The sequence below is a fragment of the Lepisosteus platostomus genome, chromosome 5 (genome assembly GCF_059453375.1).
Source record: "Lepisosteus platostomus isolate fLepPlt1 chromosome 5, fLepPlt1.hap1, whole genome shotgun sequence".
NCBI lineage: Eukaryota > Metazoa > Chordata > Actinopteri > Semionotiformes > Lepisosteidae > Lepisosteus > Lepisosteus platostomus.
The window spans coordinates 51,477,694-51,494,819 of NC_142615.1; the positions used below are offsets into that span (position 1 = coordinate 51,477,694).

The following is a 17,126-nucleotide window of genomic DNA, read 5'->3' on the forward strand; positions in this document are numbered from 1 at the left end:
TTTTATCTGGTACTTTGCATGTGCCAGATAAAAGTTCAATGTGAAGCACAGTACAGGCTCGATGGCTTCACATCTTCCATCGATCACATAAAAGTGCAGTAAAGCGATCTAAATATGACTCTGAAGTACTGGGAAAGATGATTATTTTGAGCGTGCCTCCCAGGGTCTGCTACGAGGCTGAAGTTGGCTTCTTATTCGCCTTATTCGGCGCTCACCCTGCGGCTCATGTGGGTCCTAATGCCCCAGTATAGTGACGGGGACACTATACTGTAAACAGGCGCTGTCCTTTCGGATGAGACGTAAAACCGAGGTCCTGACTCTCTGTGGTCATTAAAAATCCCAGGGTGTTTCTCGAAAAGAGTAGGGGTGTAACCCCGGCATCCTGACCAAATTTCCCCATCAGCCGTTATCAATCATGGCCTCCTAACAATCCCCCTCTGTGAATTGGCTTCATTACTCTGCTCTCCTCCCCACTGATAGCTGATGTATGGTGAGTGTTCTGGCGCACAATGGCTGCCGTCGCATCATCCAGGTGGGGCTGCACACTGGTGGTGATGGAGGGGAGTCCCCATTACCTGTAAAGCGCTTTGAGTGGAGTGTCCAGAAAAAGCGCTATATAAGTGTAAGCAATTATTATTATTAATAATAATTATTATTATTAATTATTATTATTATTATTATTATTATTATTATTATTTGTTCCACCTTAAATGCTGCTGCTGTGATGTTATGTCGCCTTTCGCCTGTAGATGGCTCTCTTCGATCAGTACTAATCCGGCTGGAATACTGTGGACATCCTCAGTGAGGGAGTATCCAAATAAATAGCAACTGTCCAAATTATATTTTTGTATGGAATGTATTTCAGAAAATCGAAAGCCAATTTTAAAAACTCACCATAACATGGACTTACCCTGGAAAAAGGGGATTGCACTTTCTGCCTATTGCTACGCCACCCCCCCCCCCCCCCCGATTATAAGAACGTCTCACAATTCTGACACCAAGGTGTGAAAGACAATGTAACACACTATCGAAATCCTGAAGTATAAGAAATTTTAATGTACCGTTTTTTAAATATGACCCTCTGAACATGGCAGGTAAGCATACATTAGGAAAAAAGTACGGTTCAAATTGCAATGACACAAACTGTTTAGAAAATCATGACCTTGCCGATATTTGTAGGGAATATGTGTGTTTTGCACATGTCGAACTATACACATAAACATTGAGCTCCTGAGTCAATATCACCGGGGATGTCCAATAAAGAGGAACATCAGTAGCTTCAAGGAAACTTAGACTCGCACATGGAGTTTTATCTTCGAATAGAGGGTGGGGGAATTCATTTATACTCCCGTTGCTCTTTAGCTAAACTATTTTAAAACTATGACGCAGAAACTTGTAATCACCTTAAAGAGTCTTCTTGAAGACGTGCACTATCTACCTCTCAACTGTCAATTGATAGGACTTTAGAAGAAACTGTTCTCATAAAACCAACATACAGATTACACATCTTAAGGAACATGAACAGAAATCCGTGTTCTAAATAACATAAAACTGTCCCTGCAAATTATCACCAAGCTGTTTTACATGTCTGATCATCTTTCTTTCCTACTTTGCAGTGAGCACAAATTTTTTCGGTATCTTCTCGTGTATTTTCCATGCTATTTTACTGTCTCTTTCTCACATGAGACAGATCCACAGCCGAAACTTTAGGTCGGTTCCTGTTACTCTGTCTACAGCCAAATGTGACAGCGATACTGTCACTGCTTTTGGGCCACGTGTTCCTGCTGTTATATTATGTCATGTTCACCAACAGCCCGAAACGTTACTGCTGTAGCACAGGAGTTAAATAGGCGCAGTCGATAGAGTTTGAATCTCTTAATCTCAGAACTGTGGGTTCAGCCCCCATGTTGGGTCCCTCTGTGTCAATTTGATCCTCCCAATCCTCCTAGCATGACCTGATGGCTTACAGTGATCCCCAGTGCCTTACAGATGCAGCCATTCAAAATGTGCGGGCGATACCGCATTATTTTCGGGTGCGCTGTACGCAGTCTACATCGAGTTACCGGTAAATACCGCTAGTTACCGTAAATTCTCCTATAATACGGCAATAAAAATAATAGTATCCGGAATTTCCGCAAGGTGGAGCTAATAAAGCTCAACCTCTCATGTTTGAGCTGTCGCCATCAAAGTCTTTAACGAAGATATTACTAATAGTATTAATAATGAATGACCTTGGACAAGCTGTAAGTGTAAACTCAAAGTATTGCCCTGGTCCACATTCTTTTTTTCATTGACCGTCTTTGTAAAAGTAACACCACAGCATTTCGCAATCATGCATTTGTTTCCAATCATGCAAAGTACAGTAATTTTTGAGAATCGATTCACCATGCCTTTCACATGCTCATAAAAGAGATTGACTTAGGAACATAAATATATTACCGTATGCAAACTGCACTGTATACAGTATGTATATGTATATTTAATGTCTTAACTGTGCCCGTTTAAGTATTGAATATTTATATGGAATTTTACCACTGAAGGGAAATCTTAGTGCCTGAGCTTAAAAAGAATGGGAGCATACTGCAACGCATGTGAAGGCCATAAACGATATTAATTTTGGAACTTAAACATACAGTATATGGCTGGTCTCGGTACTTTAAAGAAAACATACACACCAGTATTCCATCTTCTTTAACCAAGTCTTTAACTAACGTGATACCGGAGTCAACAAGCATACTTTTAGAATTTGATTAAAAGGGAATTTAATATGGAATTGTGTATTTCAAGAAATTAATAACGATATGATTATATTCGTGTACTGCGACAGGGCTGTGTAGGGCTGTTTCGTCTCTTTCTTCATGCAACTTCCTTTGTAGCCCACTGGTCTACGTGCCTGATTGCCAACTCACAGGTTGTGTGTTCGAATCCAGCTGGTGCTGGACTTTTCTTTTAACAAACATTTCTTCAAAAAATAGAATAGCAATATTATGGACAATCAATTGACTTTTATATTTCAAAATATCACAACATGATCAATTCTAAGTCATTTTTGATAGCAATGAATAGTCGGCTTCTTCCCTTCTGACAACGGTCCCTGCGTCCGCTTCCTGCTTCTATTGTGTGTGTGTGTGGGGGGGAATTCCTTCAGATCTCCCTTCAGATTTAAAAAGTTATTAATCATATCTTCGGTGTCGCATCTTACAAGTGCAGCTGATCATTTGCTGCCTGGGTGGGTCAACTATCACAAAGCTTTAGAGAACCTAACATTTCTATTATCAACAAATTGTAAATTTGTAATAGAGTAAATCTTTATAGAGAAATGGAGGCTGGACAGTATGCGTTACAATATAAACATTTGTATTGATTTAAATTGTGTTTTGATTTAAATCGCAAATGCGTGTTTAATTATATGTGTTTTTTTAATCATAATCAGACTAATGCAACATAAATTGATACAGTATCTTTGTCTTCTAAGTATCTTAATAAACTTTCAGCATAGCTTTCTACCCGTTTAGATTTATTTTTCTTGGGATTTTGGGATCAAACGTGGAAGGATTAGATTGTAATCGTTTTTATTTTTCAAATACGTTTTAGAAAAGTGTACAGTAGGACAGAACAAAAAAAACAGACATTGTGTGGTACAGCACGGAGCTCAGTCAATTCAAACAAGTTCAATTTAAAAAAAACTGTAACGGACATAAAAACTCCCTTCCTTTTAACAGAGCGTTTCATAATTGCCAACTACGAAATTTATTTAAACTGCGACACTTATCATTCAACTTTAAATAGACTTTTATATAGCGTTTTAAACGAATAAGTAATTAGATTGCTCATAAACCTAATCACTTTTTCTACATAAACACAGCGTGATTGCTCTCTGAAAATGCTTTTTCTTTATATTTAGGCTCAGATTTCAACTATAGATCGTATTATTATAAACTTTCTTGGAAAAATGTTTTTTATGTAAACCATGTTTGCTATTAATTCATTTAGGGCTAGAATATGTTCATTGTCTTCCAATCGAGTCGAGTTGACATTAGAAGTTTGCCACGCCCGGACTGTTACACCAACGCATTAGCATGTTAAAGCGATTTCATTGAGGAGCCTAGCTTTTTTAACTAGTAAGTACTGTACTTCCTACTTTGAAAATACCTGTGAAACCGGTATAATTCGTCACAGCCAGCACTCCCGCAGAGAGGGGGGTTGTACTCGTTAATGTCTTAGCACAAAGCAGAAACTTCTTGTATTTTCCGATGACATACAAGTGGAAAGATTACAGATTTTAATTGTCCTTTTTCTGAACCAGGGAAAATCTGATCATGTTTCTCTATAACAATAATAAAAAACTTTATTTTACATATCACCTTTAAAAGTGGCATCTCAAAACAATACAGTAGATGTAAACCACAGATTACAAAGTAAATACCCAGACAAACACAAACGCGTTTTTTAATAAGATGCTTTTATTCGTTCATAATCTGACAATCTCAGGAAGACTAATGGGGGTCTGGCTTTTTTTCTTTTAACTCTGGTCTTGTCCAGATTGACTGTCAGCGCTCAGGTCTGACAGTGCTTCTCCAGCAGCGCCAGGTTCTGCGGCAGCCTCTGTTCTGTGGGCGACAGCAGGACCAGGTCGTCTGCAAATAGCAGGAACTCGATTTCTGTAATTAATGCAGATCAGTAAATCAAGGGACAAAACAGTTATTGTGCCCGGATCCTCAATGGGCTTTGACGTGCTAATGCGTTGGTTTAACAGTCTGGATGTGGCAAGCCTCTAATGTCTCCCGACTTCGGCAAAAGGCACCTGTGTGGAGACTTTTCGGCAGCAGCGGGAGCAGTATGATGCATTACTGGGGAGGATTGGGAGGCTAGAGACACTCCTGAAAATGCAGACTTTTGTCGATGGAAACCGGTGTGTGTGTCTCTCTCTGCTGGATGTCCCTCTCACTCTCTGCTGAATGAATAAAAGCATTTTATTAAAAACGCGTTTGCGTTTGTCTGGTATTTACTTTGGTCCCTTTTAACTGTTTTTCCATCTTCTTTATTGCTTTGAGATGCCAGTTTTAAAAGTGATATGTAAAATAATGTCTTTTATTATTGTTATAGAGAAACATGATCCGATTTTCCCCGGTTCAGAAAAAAAGATCTAAAGTGCTACACCTAACTTTCTTAATTCGATGTATTTAAAGCAGTGAACTACTGTAGGTGTAACATAACATTCAGAAATACAATCGAGAATAGTTTTGTGGTGTTTGTATAGATGAAACGTTCCTAAAACGTATAACGTAACAAAATTAAAGATGATTAAAATCTGTAATCTTTCCACTTGTACTGTATGTCATCGGAAAATACAAGAAGTTTCTGCTTTGTGTAACAATGGTATCAAAAAGTAATCTAAGTGGTGAGAAAGCTGTGCTCAATGTATTTAAGGGACTTAAAAGTAAAAGGAGATGCTTCATATTGCTTGACTAATTTTAAAAACTAAGTTATAAATGCATATGCTCCCTCGGTGCCGCGCCGGGTGTAAATATCTAAATATACATTCGTCCCGGGAAGAGGCCGAAGAGTGCCCGGCTGGGGTGCGCGGGGAAGAGCAGAACAGGAGTGAAAGTGGTCAGGGTGGGATTTAGGAAGGCGTACAGTCTGGGCAGGTATAGATTACACTTTTCTAAAACGTATTTGAAAAATAAAAACGATTACAATCTAATCCTTCCACGTTTGATCCCAAAATCCCAAGAAAAATAAATCTAAACGGGTAGAAAGCTATGCTGAAAGTTTATTAAGATACTTAGAAGACAAAGATACTGTATCAATTTATGTTGCCTTAGTCTGATTATGATTAAAAAAACACATATAATTAAACACGTGTTTGCGATTTAAATCAAAACACGATTTAAATCAATACAAATGTTTATATTGCAACGCATACTGTCCAGCCTCCATTTCTCTATAAAGATTTACTCTATTACAAATTTACAATTTGTTGATAATAGAAATGTTAGGTTCTCTAAAGCTTTGTGATAGTTGACCCACCCAGGCAGCAAATGATCAGCTGCACTTGTAAGATGCGACACCGAAGATATGATTAATAACCTTTTAAATCTGAAGGGAGATCTGAAGGAATCCCCCCCCACACACACACACAATAGAAGCAGGAAGCGGACGCAGGGACCGTTGTCAGAAGGGAAGAAGGCGACTATTCATTGCTATCAAAAATGACTTAGAATCGATCATGTTGTGACATTTTGAAATATAAAAGTCAATTGATTGTCCATACTATTGCTATTCTATTTTTTGAAGAAATGTTTGTTAAAAGAAAAGTCCAGCACCAGCTGGATTTGAACACACAACCCGTGAGTTGGTAATCAGGCACATAGACCAGTGGGCTACAAAGGAAGGTGCTTGGAGAGGCGAAACAGCCCTACACAACCCTGTCGCAGTACACGAATATAATCATATCGTTATTAAATTCTTTAGATACGCGATTCCATATTATATTCCCTTTTAATCAAATTCTAAAAGTATGCTTGTTGACTCCGGTATCACGTTAGTTAAAGACTTCAATGCTTAAAATCTTTAGGGAGAAATGGAATACTGGTGTGTATGTTTTCTTTAAAGTACCGAGACCAGCCATATACTGTATGTTTAAGTTCCAAAATTAATATCGTTTATGGCCTTCACACGCGTTGAAGTATGCTCCTATTCTTTTTATGCTCAGGCACTAAGATTTCCCTTCAGTGGTAAAATTCCATATAAATATTCAATACTACAACGGGCACAGTAAAGACGTTTACTGTAAATCTTTCTACGACAGACCAACGGACCACAAGTGCCCCTGTCGGTCAACCAATCACGTACCGCGGTACCGCGCGTCATCGTGCGTCACAATTGCTCGACGCCGTAGCCAATTACCTCCGGTACGTGTGTGTACCGCGCACTTTGAATGGTTGCATGGGTGCATGGCTGCATCTGTATGACCTTTTGCGTATTACAGCTTTCTTTCCACTTTGAGCCTCGATTCAGATATTGCTCTGAAAGTATTGGGCAAGCAAGAGTTTGTCTGAATCGAGGGAGATCTACTCATGATCATATGGGTGGGGGTGGTGAGGGCACAATCCCTAGAACCCGAATCCGTTACAATAACAAAAGGACAGACAATGGAATACGGCTATTTCGAAGTCACAAATGTGAGATATAAAGTCGCAATTCTGAGTTGCTAAGTCACAATTCTGAGATACTAAGTCAGATTTCTGACTTACTAAGTCGCAATTCTGAGTTGCTAAGTCGGAATTCTGAGATAGCATAGTGCGATTTTTTTTCTCCCTGGCGGAAACGGGCTTCCATAGTATCGTACGCCGGTCTCCCGCGCAACAAGCGGGGGTACTCAGCACTATACTAACGAGGAGCGCTTGTCTGCTGCTGAGCGTCAGCTCTGTTTACTGTCAGCAGTCATGTCCTCATTTCCAAAGACTTTTTCACCTGCTCTCAGCTTTTAAAGACGGTCATAAACGCTCAAGAAGTAATTCATGTCAGTTTGAAGTCTGTTTCTGTTGTCTCAGCTCTTGATAAAGAAAAGCCGTGCGTGGGAGACTCCCTCTCTGAAGAAGTTTGCCGTCACCCTGCGAGGGAGAAGAGCCATCAATCACCGAGGCAACCACTGAGACAGTTAACATTAAACACGTGAAATGCGAGATGTTTCTATCGTTTCTACTCTAATGAGCGCTCAATAAAAATGATCAGAAACCGAAAGCGCTTCTTATGCGGATCAGTATATTCCGATACCACTGGTTCTGCAGAAGAAATAAGAAAAGCCGAACTCAAAGCACTGTGTTGCCATTACGGGTACTCTGTCTGCAGCTGCTTTAAGATCTACTCACACCGTGTTGCCATTAAGGCTACCTAGTTAAAAAAAAACGTATCGTCACCTTTTTGAACGTGATTATTAGACACCCATTAAATCTCAACCGAGGTTTCTTGAGAGATCTTTCAGCGAGCGAGTTATAAAAAACTACTTCGCTTCCAACCTCTGCTGTCACTGTAAACTCGGACGTGATGTTCTGCAGATGTGCAGTGTGTCTTTCCTCTTGTCGTATTCAAGAGTATTCACTGTGTGAGCTCCTCACTGTGTGTTCTGTACTCTACTGTGATTTAATTTAGATGATTAAGTGGAGTAGAGTGACAAGATCTACTTGAACATTTTCGGTTTGTGAAATGAAACACTAAGTACACTTCTGTTAATACAAGTAATGGACATTTAAAATAACCACAATAAAGCTACAAGAGTGAAAGATAAAAGACTATTTAGAATGACATTCACAATAGACTTAAGAACAGTACAACCGCCCGAACAGGGACTCGAACCCTGGGCCCTCAGATTAAAAGTCTGATGCTCTACCGACTGAGCTATCCGGGCTCTGAAAGAAAGGCGACACTGTCGGGATCCTCGCAAGTCACGTGTCTCTTGTGCCGAAGACCAGTCATACCTGACCCGTCTGGAATGACCACTGACAGACTTTATCATGAAGCGACGGCACCACTCCCAGTAGAATGAGTGAGAAATACAGCATGACATGGGCAGTTAAGGGGCTCCCACAATCCATCTTTCCTCACATTACTGATTTTTTTCAATAGCATTTTGACCTTTTTTCACATTCAGATTTTTTTCACATTTAATAAAATCTTTTAATCAACAACATTAAAAAGAAAACAAATGGAACATTTTTGGAACAATAATTAAAAAAAACTTTAAATGCCTTGGTTGTATACGTGTGCACACCGTTTATAAAGGGAGTTGCAACAGTGCTGAAATTTAAAGAGCATTTCTGTAGAGAAAACAGCCTTGATGTTAAGCTTAGTCTTTTAGAAATTCTATTTCTTAACACCCTGCACAGCCTCCCGACAGACTAACAAATATTTTTTGGAGAAATTGGCTCACACACCGGAAGACACTAACGTTTATTTACGTTAGAGTATGTGAATAACAGTTTAACAGTTTAACCGAAAAAGTTTGTAATTGTGATTTTGTTCAAATTCAATAAATCGTCTATGAACAGTAAGAAAATTATTAAGAAATTGTTTTATTTCATAAACTATAAGACAATTAAGAGAGTTTATAGGTCATATCCGTCGCTTATGATTGTGTTTCTTGAATCTCTTGTAATCATCAAAAGTCGATGTGTAGTCCTTCAGTACTTTCTCGAGTTGTGCCATGGATATTTTATACGATCAATACTTGTCATGCTCTTTTGCATTTTCCTTAAACGGAAAAAGTTCAAAGTGTGTTTATGGCTGTGCTTCACATCTACACGAGAGCACCTGTAACAGTACAGGACACGCAGTGAGGAGTTCGTGAAGCTTTCAGTTTAGTGCGGAGATCAGAAGGAGGACTCGCTCGCTGAATGATCTCTCAAGAAATCCCGGGTGAGATTCAACAGGTGTTTTCTGCAACAGCCACGACAAGTGTGAAGCAATCTCTGGATTTCCTGAATTTGAACTAAATTATTAGTTCAAATAATTTAGGATTTAACAGAACTAAATGAGGTACATTTAGAACAGCAGCGCAACTCTGCAGCACGTCGAGGGTGCCTGCATTTAATTGTGTAAACCTGGCTCTCTTTGAACACGAGCAAAGAGTTCTCACTCAACAGAAGATTGAGATGTGAGTACTGTAATATAAAGCACCTGGAGATGCCGAGGATTGAACCCGGGACCTCATACATGCGAAACATGCGCTCTACCACTGAGCTACATCCCTGAGGGGTAAGGTTATGGAACAGATTTAGAGATGTGCAAATGCTCACTGATCGCACCACTCACGAAGAATGCCTGCAGTTTCCCACTTTCGCGTTTCTTCTACTACAGAGTAAATTCATAGGAATTAAGAATAAAGGAAGGAAAAATAATCGCATCGATGCTTAAAGAGACTGGGCACAAATTAATCTGTTATTTTTGTATCCAGTTACATGGGCGACGGTGGTTGATTCCCAGACGGAGGATTGCTTTTTTTCTACCTCCTTACTCGACTGTCTTTCAATTCTATTTTATTTGAAAGCTTTTTGCATCTTTTAAGTGCTCTTGATTAAACTATGCATAGAAAAACAGCAGTACTGGTGATTTAACGTAAAAGGGTGAAACAACGCCCCCAATCACAGGAATGGTAACAGGAAGGATTGTGTTCTTATTTAATATGTCCTTTTGAGATGTCTTATCAATGCACACAGGCGGTAGAGCTGAATAATTTACTTTTAGTGGTGTTTTTAAACAAAGATGTAACACGTTCTTTCTATACCAGGAAGAAAGGAGCAGACTTTAACTTTAAGAGGCAAAAATGACACCTTGTCAAAGCTAATATTAATTAAAATGACATCACAACAAAAGAGTGGAGCCTTGAGTGAATAAAGCCTTGAGTGGAGCCTTGAGCTTTCATTGGACGTCTGTGTCTCCATAACTTTGTAGGTGAGAGAGAGGATTGTGATAATTTGCAGGTGCTTCTCGGAAGTGCGTTGGTGGTACAGGCGCCTTCCAAATAATTGAGTCAGGTTTGAATCCCAGCCAGTGCAAACCCAAATCTTTTCAAGATAATCTGTGGTCCGCTAACACATCTTTTGAAACACTACAACAGGTAACACCCCGTGAGAAACATCATGAGCATCTGTTAAACCTCTCTACCTGCCCGTTCCTAGCAGAGACATGACGAGGGTCTAAAGGGCCATTTTGAGCCGTAGAAACATTTTATCATTCAGTAATTTCCTGTGCAGTCAGGCCAGTTCCACTTTAACTGCGCCCGACAACGGAGGTCGTTTTGAAAACAACGAGAGTAAAGGGACACTGCACGTCTGCAGAACATCACGTCCGAGTTTAAGGACAGCAACATCAGAGATTGGAAGCTAGGGAGTTTCAGGTCTGTGTTTTTATTATAGGTTCAAGAAAGTCTGAATACCTTTGCAAGAAGTATTTCAGAATCCCAGTCAAATCCAGTACGAATGCCGCATAGATCTGCATTGTACAATTAGTATACTGTTTGTCCGTTGAATCAAACACGCCTTATAAAGCATTTCTAAAACAGGAGAGATCGTTAGGGAATGCGTCTACCTGTAAAACTAAAATAACTTCAAGGGCACTATAAGCAGAGGTGTGAAAGCCTGCTCTACAGAAGAACTATAGCCAGAGATGCCAAAGAGGTAGAGATTTCACCACGTGAGAGAAAGCATCTCAGAAAACGAAGTTGCGGTCGTTTCCACGCATTATAAAACCACTAGGTCAAACAACAAGAGCTGAAGAGCCGCTGTTCAGAGTAACGCGGCCGATCGTTCTAAGCAGGAGCTGGCTTAAACCTCCAGTCTCTTCAGGAGCATCTGTTGGAGTCACACTGCTACAGCGTATCTCCTTGTTAAATGTCCCTTTTAATGCTGTTGCTACCTCCAGGTGATGTAAACCAGATTCAGAAAAAAAAAATTTGAACAACATTATTCCCATGTTTACACGAAGGTGTGGTGGCCAAGTGGTAAGGCGTCGGTCTCATGAACCAAAGATTGTGGGTTCAAACCCCACCCGTGCCTGTTTCATTTGTCACCGCTTTCCTTTAGTTTCAAAGTCTTCAAAAAACTGTGATTTTTAAACAGACAAAAATGTAGAAAAAGTGTTTTTTTAGCCCTACAATAGCAGGGTCAGTGACGTAATGAATAACACGTCAGGCCTTGCGTCAGAGAATTATAGGTTCGACTGCCATGTGGCTTGTTGCGATTATACCACTTACATTCTATTATATAAATGAACTGCACCTGAAAGCTATAGAAAACACTTTGGTAAGTTGTCTGCAGCCTCATGCGAATTTCGACAACTTACCCAAAACACTGTACTGTCTGGAATTCAGCTCCAGCTTTGAACTCAATTGCAATGAAAAACCATGCGTAACAAAACTGGAGAACAGCTGAACTTGTGCTCAGTTCGGTGATGAGGGTTCAGAACTGTCCTTGTTGTAATTAGCACGAACTGCACAGGCTCTGAATTAGACCATGTCAATTAGTCTGATCAGTGTAGGACACGTTAATGTAGAATTATTAATAGGTTTATTAGTTAGTTAGTTCAGGTTTACCCACCTGAACTAATGTAGAATTATTACTTGGTCTGTCTCTTGTTTGTATATAAATGAATGTCTCTGACAACTTAATGTTAGTTTTACGATGTAGGTCAGGCGTTGACATATGCACGAGTATGCGAAATGTCTCACTCCTGATTCAGCTCATGTTCTATTGGAGATTGGCAATTCCTCCTGTTTCTCATACAACCATATCAGAACAGAAGCCCGTGTCACCCAGCTGTGATTCAAGATCGACTCACATCTTTATCCCTTTTTTGTTCGTGATCATTATTTTCTTTAGTTGTGATCAATATTGAACTTTTTCTAAAAGAAATGACAATAATCAAACATGGAGGCAGATTTTTGAAAAGTATTCGGAATTGACAGGGTGCCCCTTTCGAACAGTCGTCAGAAAATGTGAGAAAAAGTTATGTAAGCTCTCACACAAAGCATTGAAGATTGGAATCTGAGTGTAAAAAAGCTACCCATCTCCCAATGAAAGGCAGGGATACACACCATGACTCGAATAGACTCAGCGAACTCTAACACCTATGATATTACGAGTGCTTTGCACGTGTCGAATTTCAAGAAGGAACTACTACAACAGTTGTGGACATAATTCATTACCACCAGCAAAGTCCAATGCCGGCAACTTCTGAGAAAATAATGTTCACTCATGGAATTTGGTCTTTGAACGGCTGGCGGGAAAATTCATTTATACTCCTGTTGCACCCTCAGCTGAAACATGTTAAAATAACAATGCAGATTTGTTGGAGAACCTGACAAGAATTATTGGGTTAGCACTGTATGTATTCTGGTATATTTACTTTAATTTTAATATAAATGTAAACATGCATGCTGTATAATCTATTGTAATTTTAAAATATGTTAGCTGAGGATGCGAGGGGGGCTATTATACCTTGTGAAACACGCAAGGAACTGTAAACACAAGATCACAAGAAAACCAGAATTTATGTGGTATTATCATCAATATCCTTCAAAATCTATGTTCAAATGAAGGATTTAAAGAAACTATGAAAAAAGCAACAGTAATAGCAGAGGATTTTGATTTTTGCTCTTCAAGTCAGTAGATCACCATAGAGTTGCGCCCCTACAAACAGCACAAAGGATGAAACCCACCTCTTTCGTTATTGCTATGTTTGTGCCGGTGAAAGTAGCATTTGTGCTATTGAAAGCATCTTGGAAGATGAAGGTGCAGTCACTTCCACGTCATGATATCATTAGATCCGACGACAAGAGCTGAAGCCCCCGGCATTTTCCAAGCCAGCAATGTGAGGAAGATGGATTTGAAGGAAGGTAGCGTGGCTGAGCGGTCTAAGGCGCTGGATTTTAGGCTCCAGTCTCTCTGGGGGCGTTGGTTTGAATCCCACTGCTGCCAAATGTTAGTGTTTTAAGACCTGCAATACGATCAGTAAAAGCGCTTTTTGTTAGGTTGCGGGAGGTGTTTAGAGATAGACTTTCTAAAAGACAGGCTTAACATCAAGGCAGAAAAAATATTTTGTTTTCTCAACAGAAATTCTCTTTGGCACATTCAGCTTTATGTAGGGACCAACATCTGCCGAGATCACTTTTGAGGCAGTGCACATGATAGTGTACCGGCAAGTACATTTAATATTGGCTGTGGTGGTGAGCTGCTTTTGTCTGTGAAACTTTTAATTCTTCACACCGAATCGTTGGCAGGGGTAAAGCTTATTAAATCTTTGAACATAGCGCTTCATCAGAAATACTTTGTTCGTGCTCAAAAGAGATCAGAGGATTAACTTCATGAACTCACAAAGCATACCTTACAGGAAAGATTTAAAAGGGGAATTGATTGTGCTTCCTGATGTTGTTCCTGTGGTTTCTTTGGATACAAAGGTGAATGTTCTTTAAAGTTCTGCTAGAGTATCCACTGGGTGGGCTTTATCAATCAGCTCGGATAAGTCATCAGTGCTCCGTCTCCGGAAAATAATCAGCACTGTCGTTTTTTCCTGTGCTGTCTTTTAAAACATATAAGATCACGAGTTTACAGATTTCTCTAAATAACAACTATACATTTTAACCCAGCGGTTAGCATTCCTTCAATCCAATAGTTTTACTTCTGGTAAAAAGCAGCAAAATATATAGAGAGATGATATTCAAATATTTCAACATTCTTATTGGATTACCTGTATGGATATATCGCTCAGAATTCCTAATATGATTTTGAGTTCGGTTTTGCTTTACTGCTTTCAGAGTCTTTTATTGACCTTGCTGAAGCAGAGAAGTGACATAATCACAAATGCGACCTATCATTATTTTTGGTTAATAATGATTAAAAAAAAACAGCTCCTTGCATTAAGAGCAAGAGCAACCAACACGCTTGCTGGTTGTGTTTGGTATTTTCCGTGGTGCTCTTCCTCAGCTGCAAAGTTATTTGGCGAGCAAAGAACTCTGAGAAGGAGTCTGAATCCGTCAACAATACAGGAATTCTAAGATCGCACTGCCGTCTTGTGTACAGAGATCTGCCTTTTCCTTATAGAGTGTTTTGGTGTTTAAGAACACGTATCCTACCTTGAATGCTAGTTTCAAAAGATATGTTACCGGATCACAGATTTTCTTGAAAAGATTTGGGGATACGCTTACCGGGATTCAAACCCGGCTCAATTATTTAGAAGGCACTTATACCACCAACGCACTTCTGAGAAACACCGGCACATTTCTGCAATCCTCCCTCTCACCTACAAAGTTATGAAGAGACAGACGTCCAATGAAAACTAATTTGATTCACTCAAGGCTCCGCTCTTTTGTTGTTATGTCATTTGAATTAATGTTAGCTGTGATAAGGTGTCGTTTCTGTCTCTTAAAGTTTAAGTCTGCTCCTTTCTTCCTGGTTTAGAAATAATGTTCCATGATTGTTTACAAACATCACTATCAATTATTTGTCCAGCTCTAACGCCTGTGTGCGTTGACAAGGCATCTCCAAAGGACATATTAAATAACATGATCCTTCCTGTTACCATTCCTGTGGTTGGAGCGTTGTTTCGCCGTTTTTCGTTCTTCTACAATATTTGCAGACAGGACTTTTTCACTCGAGTTGAACAAAACAAGTCAGTCCATGAAAATCATCAGTACTGCTGTTGTTCTATGCGTAGTTTAATCAAGGTAGTCGAGTGAGGAGGTAAAAAAGCACTCCCCGTCGATAAATCAATCATCGTCGCCCGTGTGACTGGATATAAAAATAACGGATTCATTTTAACCAATCTCTGGAAGCTTCGATGCGGTTATTTTTCCTTCCTTATTTCTTCATTCCTATGAATTTACTCTGTAGTAGAGGAAACGCAAAAGTGGAAAACTGCAGGCATCCTTCGTTAGTGGTGGATTGTGTTCAGGGAGCATCAGCACATCTCAGTTACGTTAATAAGTCTGTTGGGGATATACCTCAGTGGTAGAGCGCATGCTTCGCATGTATGAGGTCCCGGCAGCTCCAGGTGCTTTATATTTCTGTGCTCACATTGCAATCTGTTGAATGTGAACTCTTTGCTCGTGTTCATAGAGAGCCAAGTTCACACAATTAAACTCAGGCACACTCGAAGTGCTACGGTGTTGCTCTGCTGTTTTAAATGTACCTCTAATGCATTTAGTTCTGTTAACTACCAAATGATTTGAACTAATTTTATGTCATATTCAGGAAATCCAGAGGTCTTCAGACGTGTCGTGGCTGTTGAAGAAGACACCTGTTGAATCTCACCCGGGATTTCTTGAGAGATCATTCAGTGAGCGAGTCCTCTCTCTGGACTCCGCACTGAGCTGAAAACTGCGCGAATTCCATTGTACAACCGAGAAAAAAACTGATGGACCAAACAACGACATTTGATGATTACAAGAAATTCAAGAAACACAACAGTCCGAACACAGGTTTGAATCCCGAACGCTTAATTTAAAAGACAAAGCGAAGGATACGACCTGTAAACTCTCTTCGTGTCTTACAGTTTATGATATAAAAAAAACTTACTTTCATAATAATTTCTTGCTGCTGATAGACTATTTATTGAATTTTAAGAAATTCACAATTGCAAACATTTTGGGTTAAACAGTTACTGACATACTTTAACGAAGAGAAACGTTAGTGCCTTCCGGTGTGTGAGCCAATTTCTCAAAACAATATTTGTTAGTCTCTCGGGAGGCTGCGCAAGGTGTTTAGAGATAGAATTTCTAAAAGGCAGGCTCCCTGAGCTTAACATCAAGGCATAAAAAAATGTTTTTTCTCTACAGAAATGCTCTTTAAATTTCAGCATAGTTACAACTCCCTTTGTAAAGGGTGTGCAGACATATACAACGAAGGCATTGAAAGATTTTTTTTAATTGTTGTTCCAAAAAATGTTCCATTTGTTTTCGTTCTTAATGTTGTTGATTAAAAGATCTTATTAAATGCGAAAAAATCTGAATGTGAAAAAAGGTCAAAATGCTATTGAAAAAATCAGTAATGTGAGGAAAGATGAATTGTGGGAGACCCTTGACCCTCCATGTCATGCTGTATTTCTCACTCATTCTACTGGGAGTGGTGCCGTCGCTTCATGATAAAGTCTGTCAGTGGTCATTCCAGACGGGTCAGGTATGACTGCGCTTCGGCACAAGACGAGACATGTGACTTGCGAGGATCACAGCAGTATCATTCACTGTTCAGAGCCCGGATAGCTCAGTCGGTAGAGCATCAGACTTTTAATCTGAGTGTCCAGGGTTCAAGTCCCTGTTCAGGCGTTTGTGTTTTCCTTAAGTGTATTGTGAATTTCATTATTAATCGTATTTTATCTTCCACTCTTCTAGCTGTACTGTCGATATTTTAAAAGTTAATCACTTGTATTTTCTTTAGTGTTTCCTTTCACAAACCGAAAATGTTCAAGACTATTTTGTCACCACACTCCACGTAGATAATCACAGGAAAAGAAAAGGAAACGCAGTGAGGAGCTCACACAGTGAGTACTGTTGAATACAACAAGAGGAAAGGCACACTGTACATCTGCAGAACATCACATCCGAGTTTACAGTGACAGCTTCTATTTCCACT

General features: G+C 39.6%; 4 non-coding genes across 4 annotated transcripts; 2 read left to right on the plus strand and 2 right to left on the minus strand.

Moving 5' to 3' along the window:
* Window positions 1-8,340: 8,340 nt before the first annotated feature.
* On the minus strand, window positions 8,341-8,413 carry trnak-uuu (transfer RNA lysine (anticodon UUU)). Its single transcript has one exon. It is a non-coding gene; the product is annotated as a tRNA-Lys (tRNA).
* Window positions 8,414-9,682: 1,269 nt separating this feature from the next.
* trnaa-cgc (transfer RNA alanine (anticodon CGC)) lies at window positions 9,683-9,754 on the minus strand. The gene has a single exon. It is a non-coding gene; the product is annotated as a tRNA-Ala (tRNA).
* A 1,732-nt stretch (window positions 9,755-11,486) lies between these two features.
* Window positions 11,487-11,558, plus strand: trnam-cau (transfer RNA methionine (anticodon CAU)). The gene has a single exon. It is a non-coding gene; the product is annotated as a tRNA-Met (tRNA).
* Window positions 11,559-16,746: 5,188 nt separating this feature from the next.
* Window positions 16,747-16,819, plus strand: trnak-uuu (transfer RNA lysine (anticodon UUU)). Its single transcript has one exon. It is a non-coding gene; the product is annotated as a tRNA-Lys (tRNA).
* The last annotated feature ends 307 nt before the right edge of the window (window positions 16,820-17,126 follow it).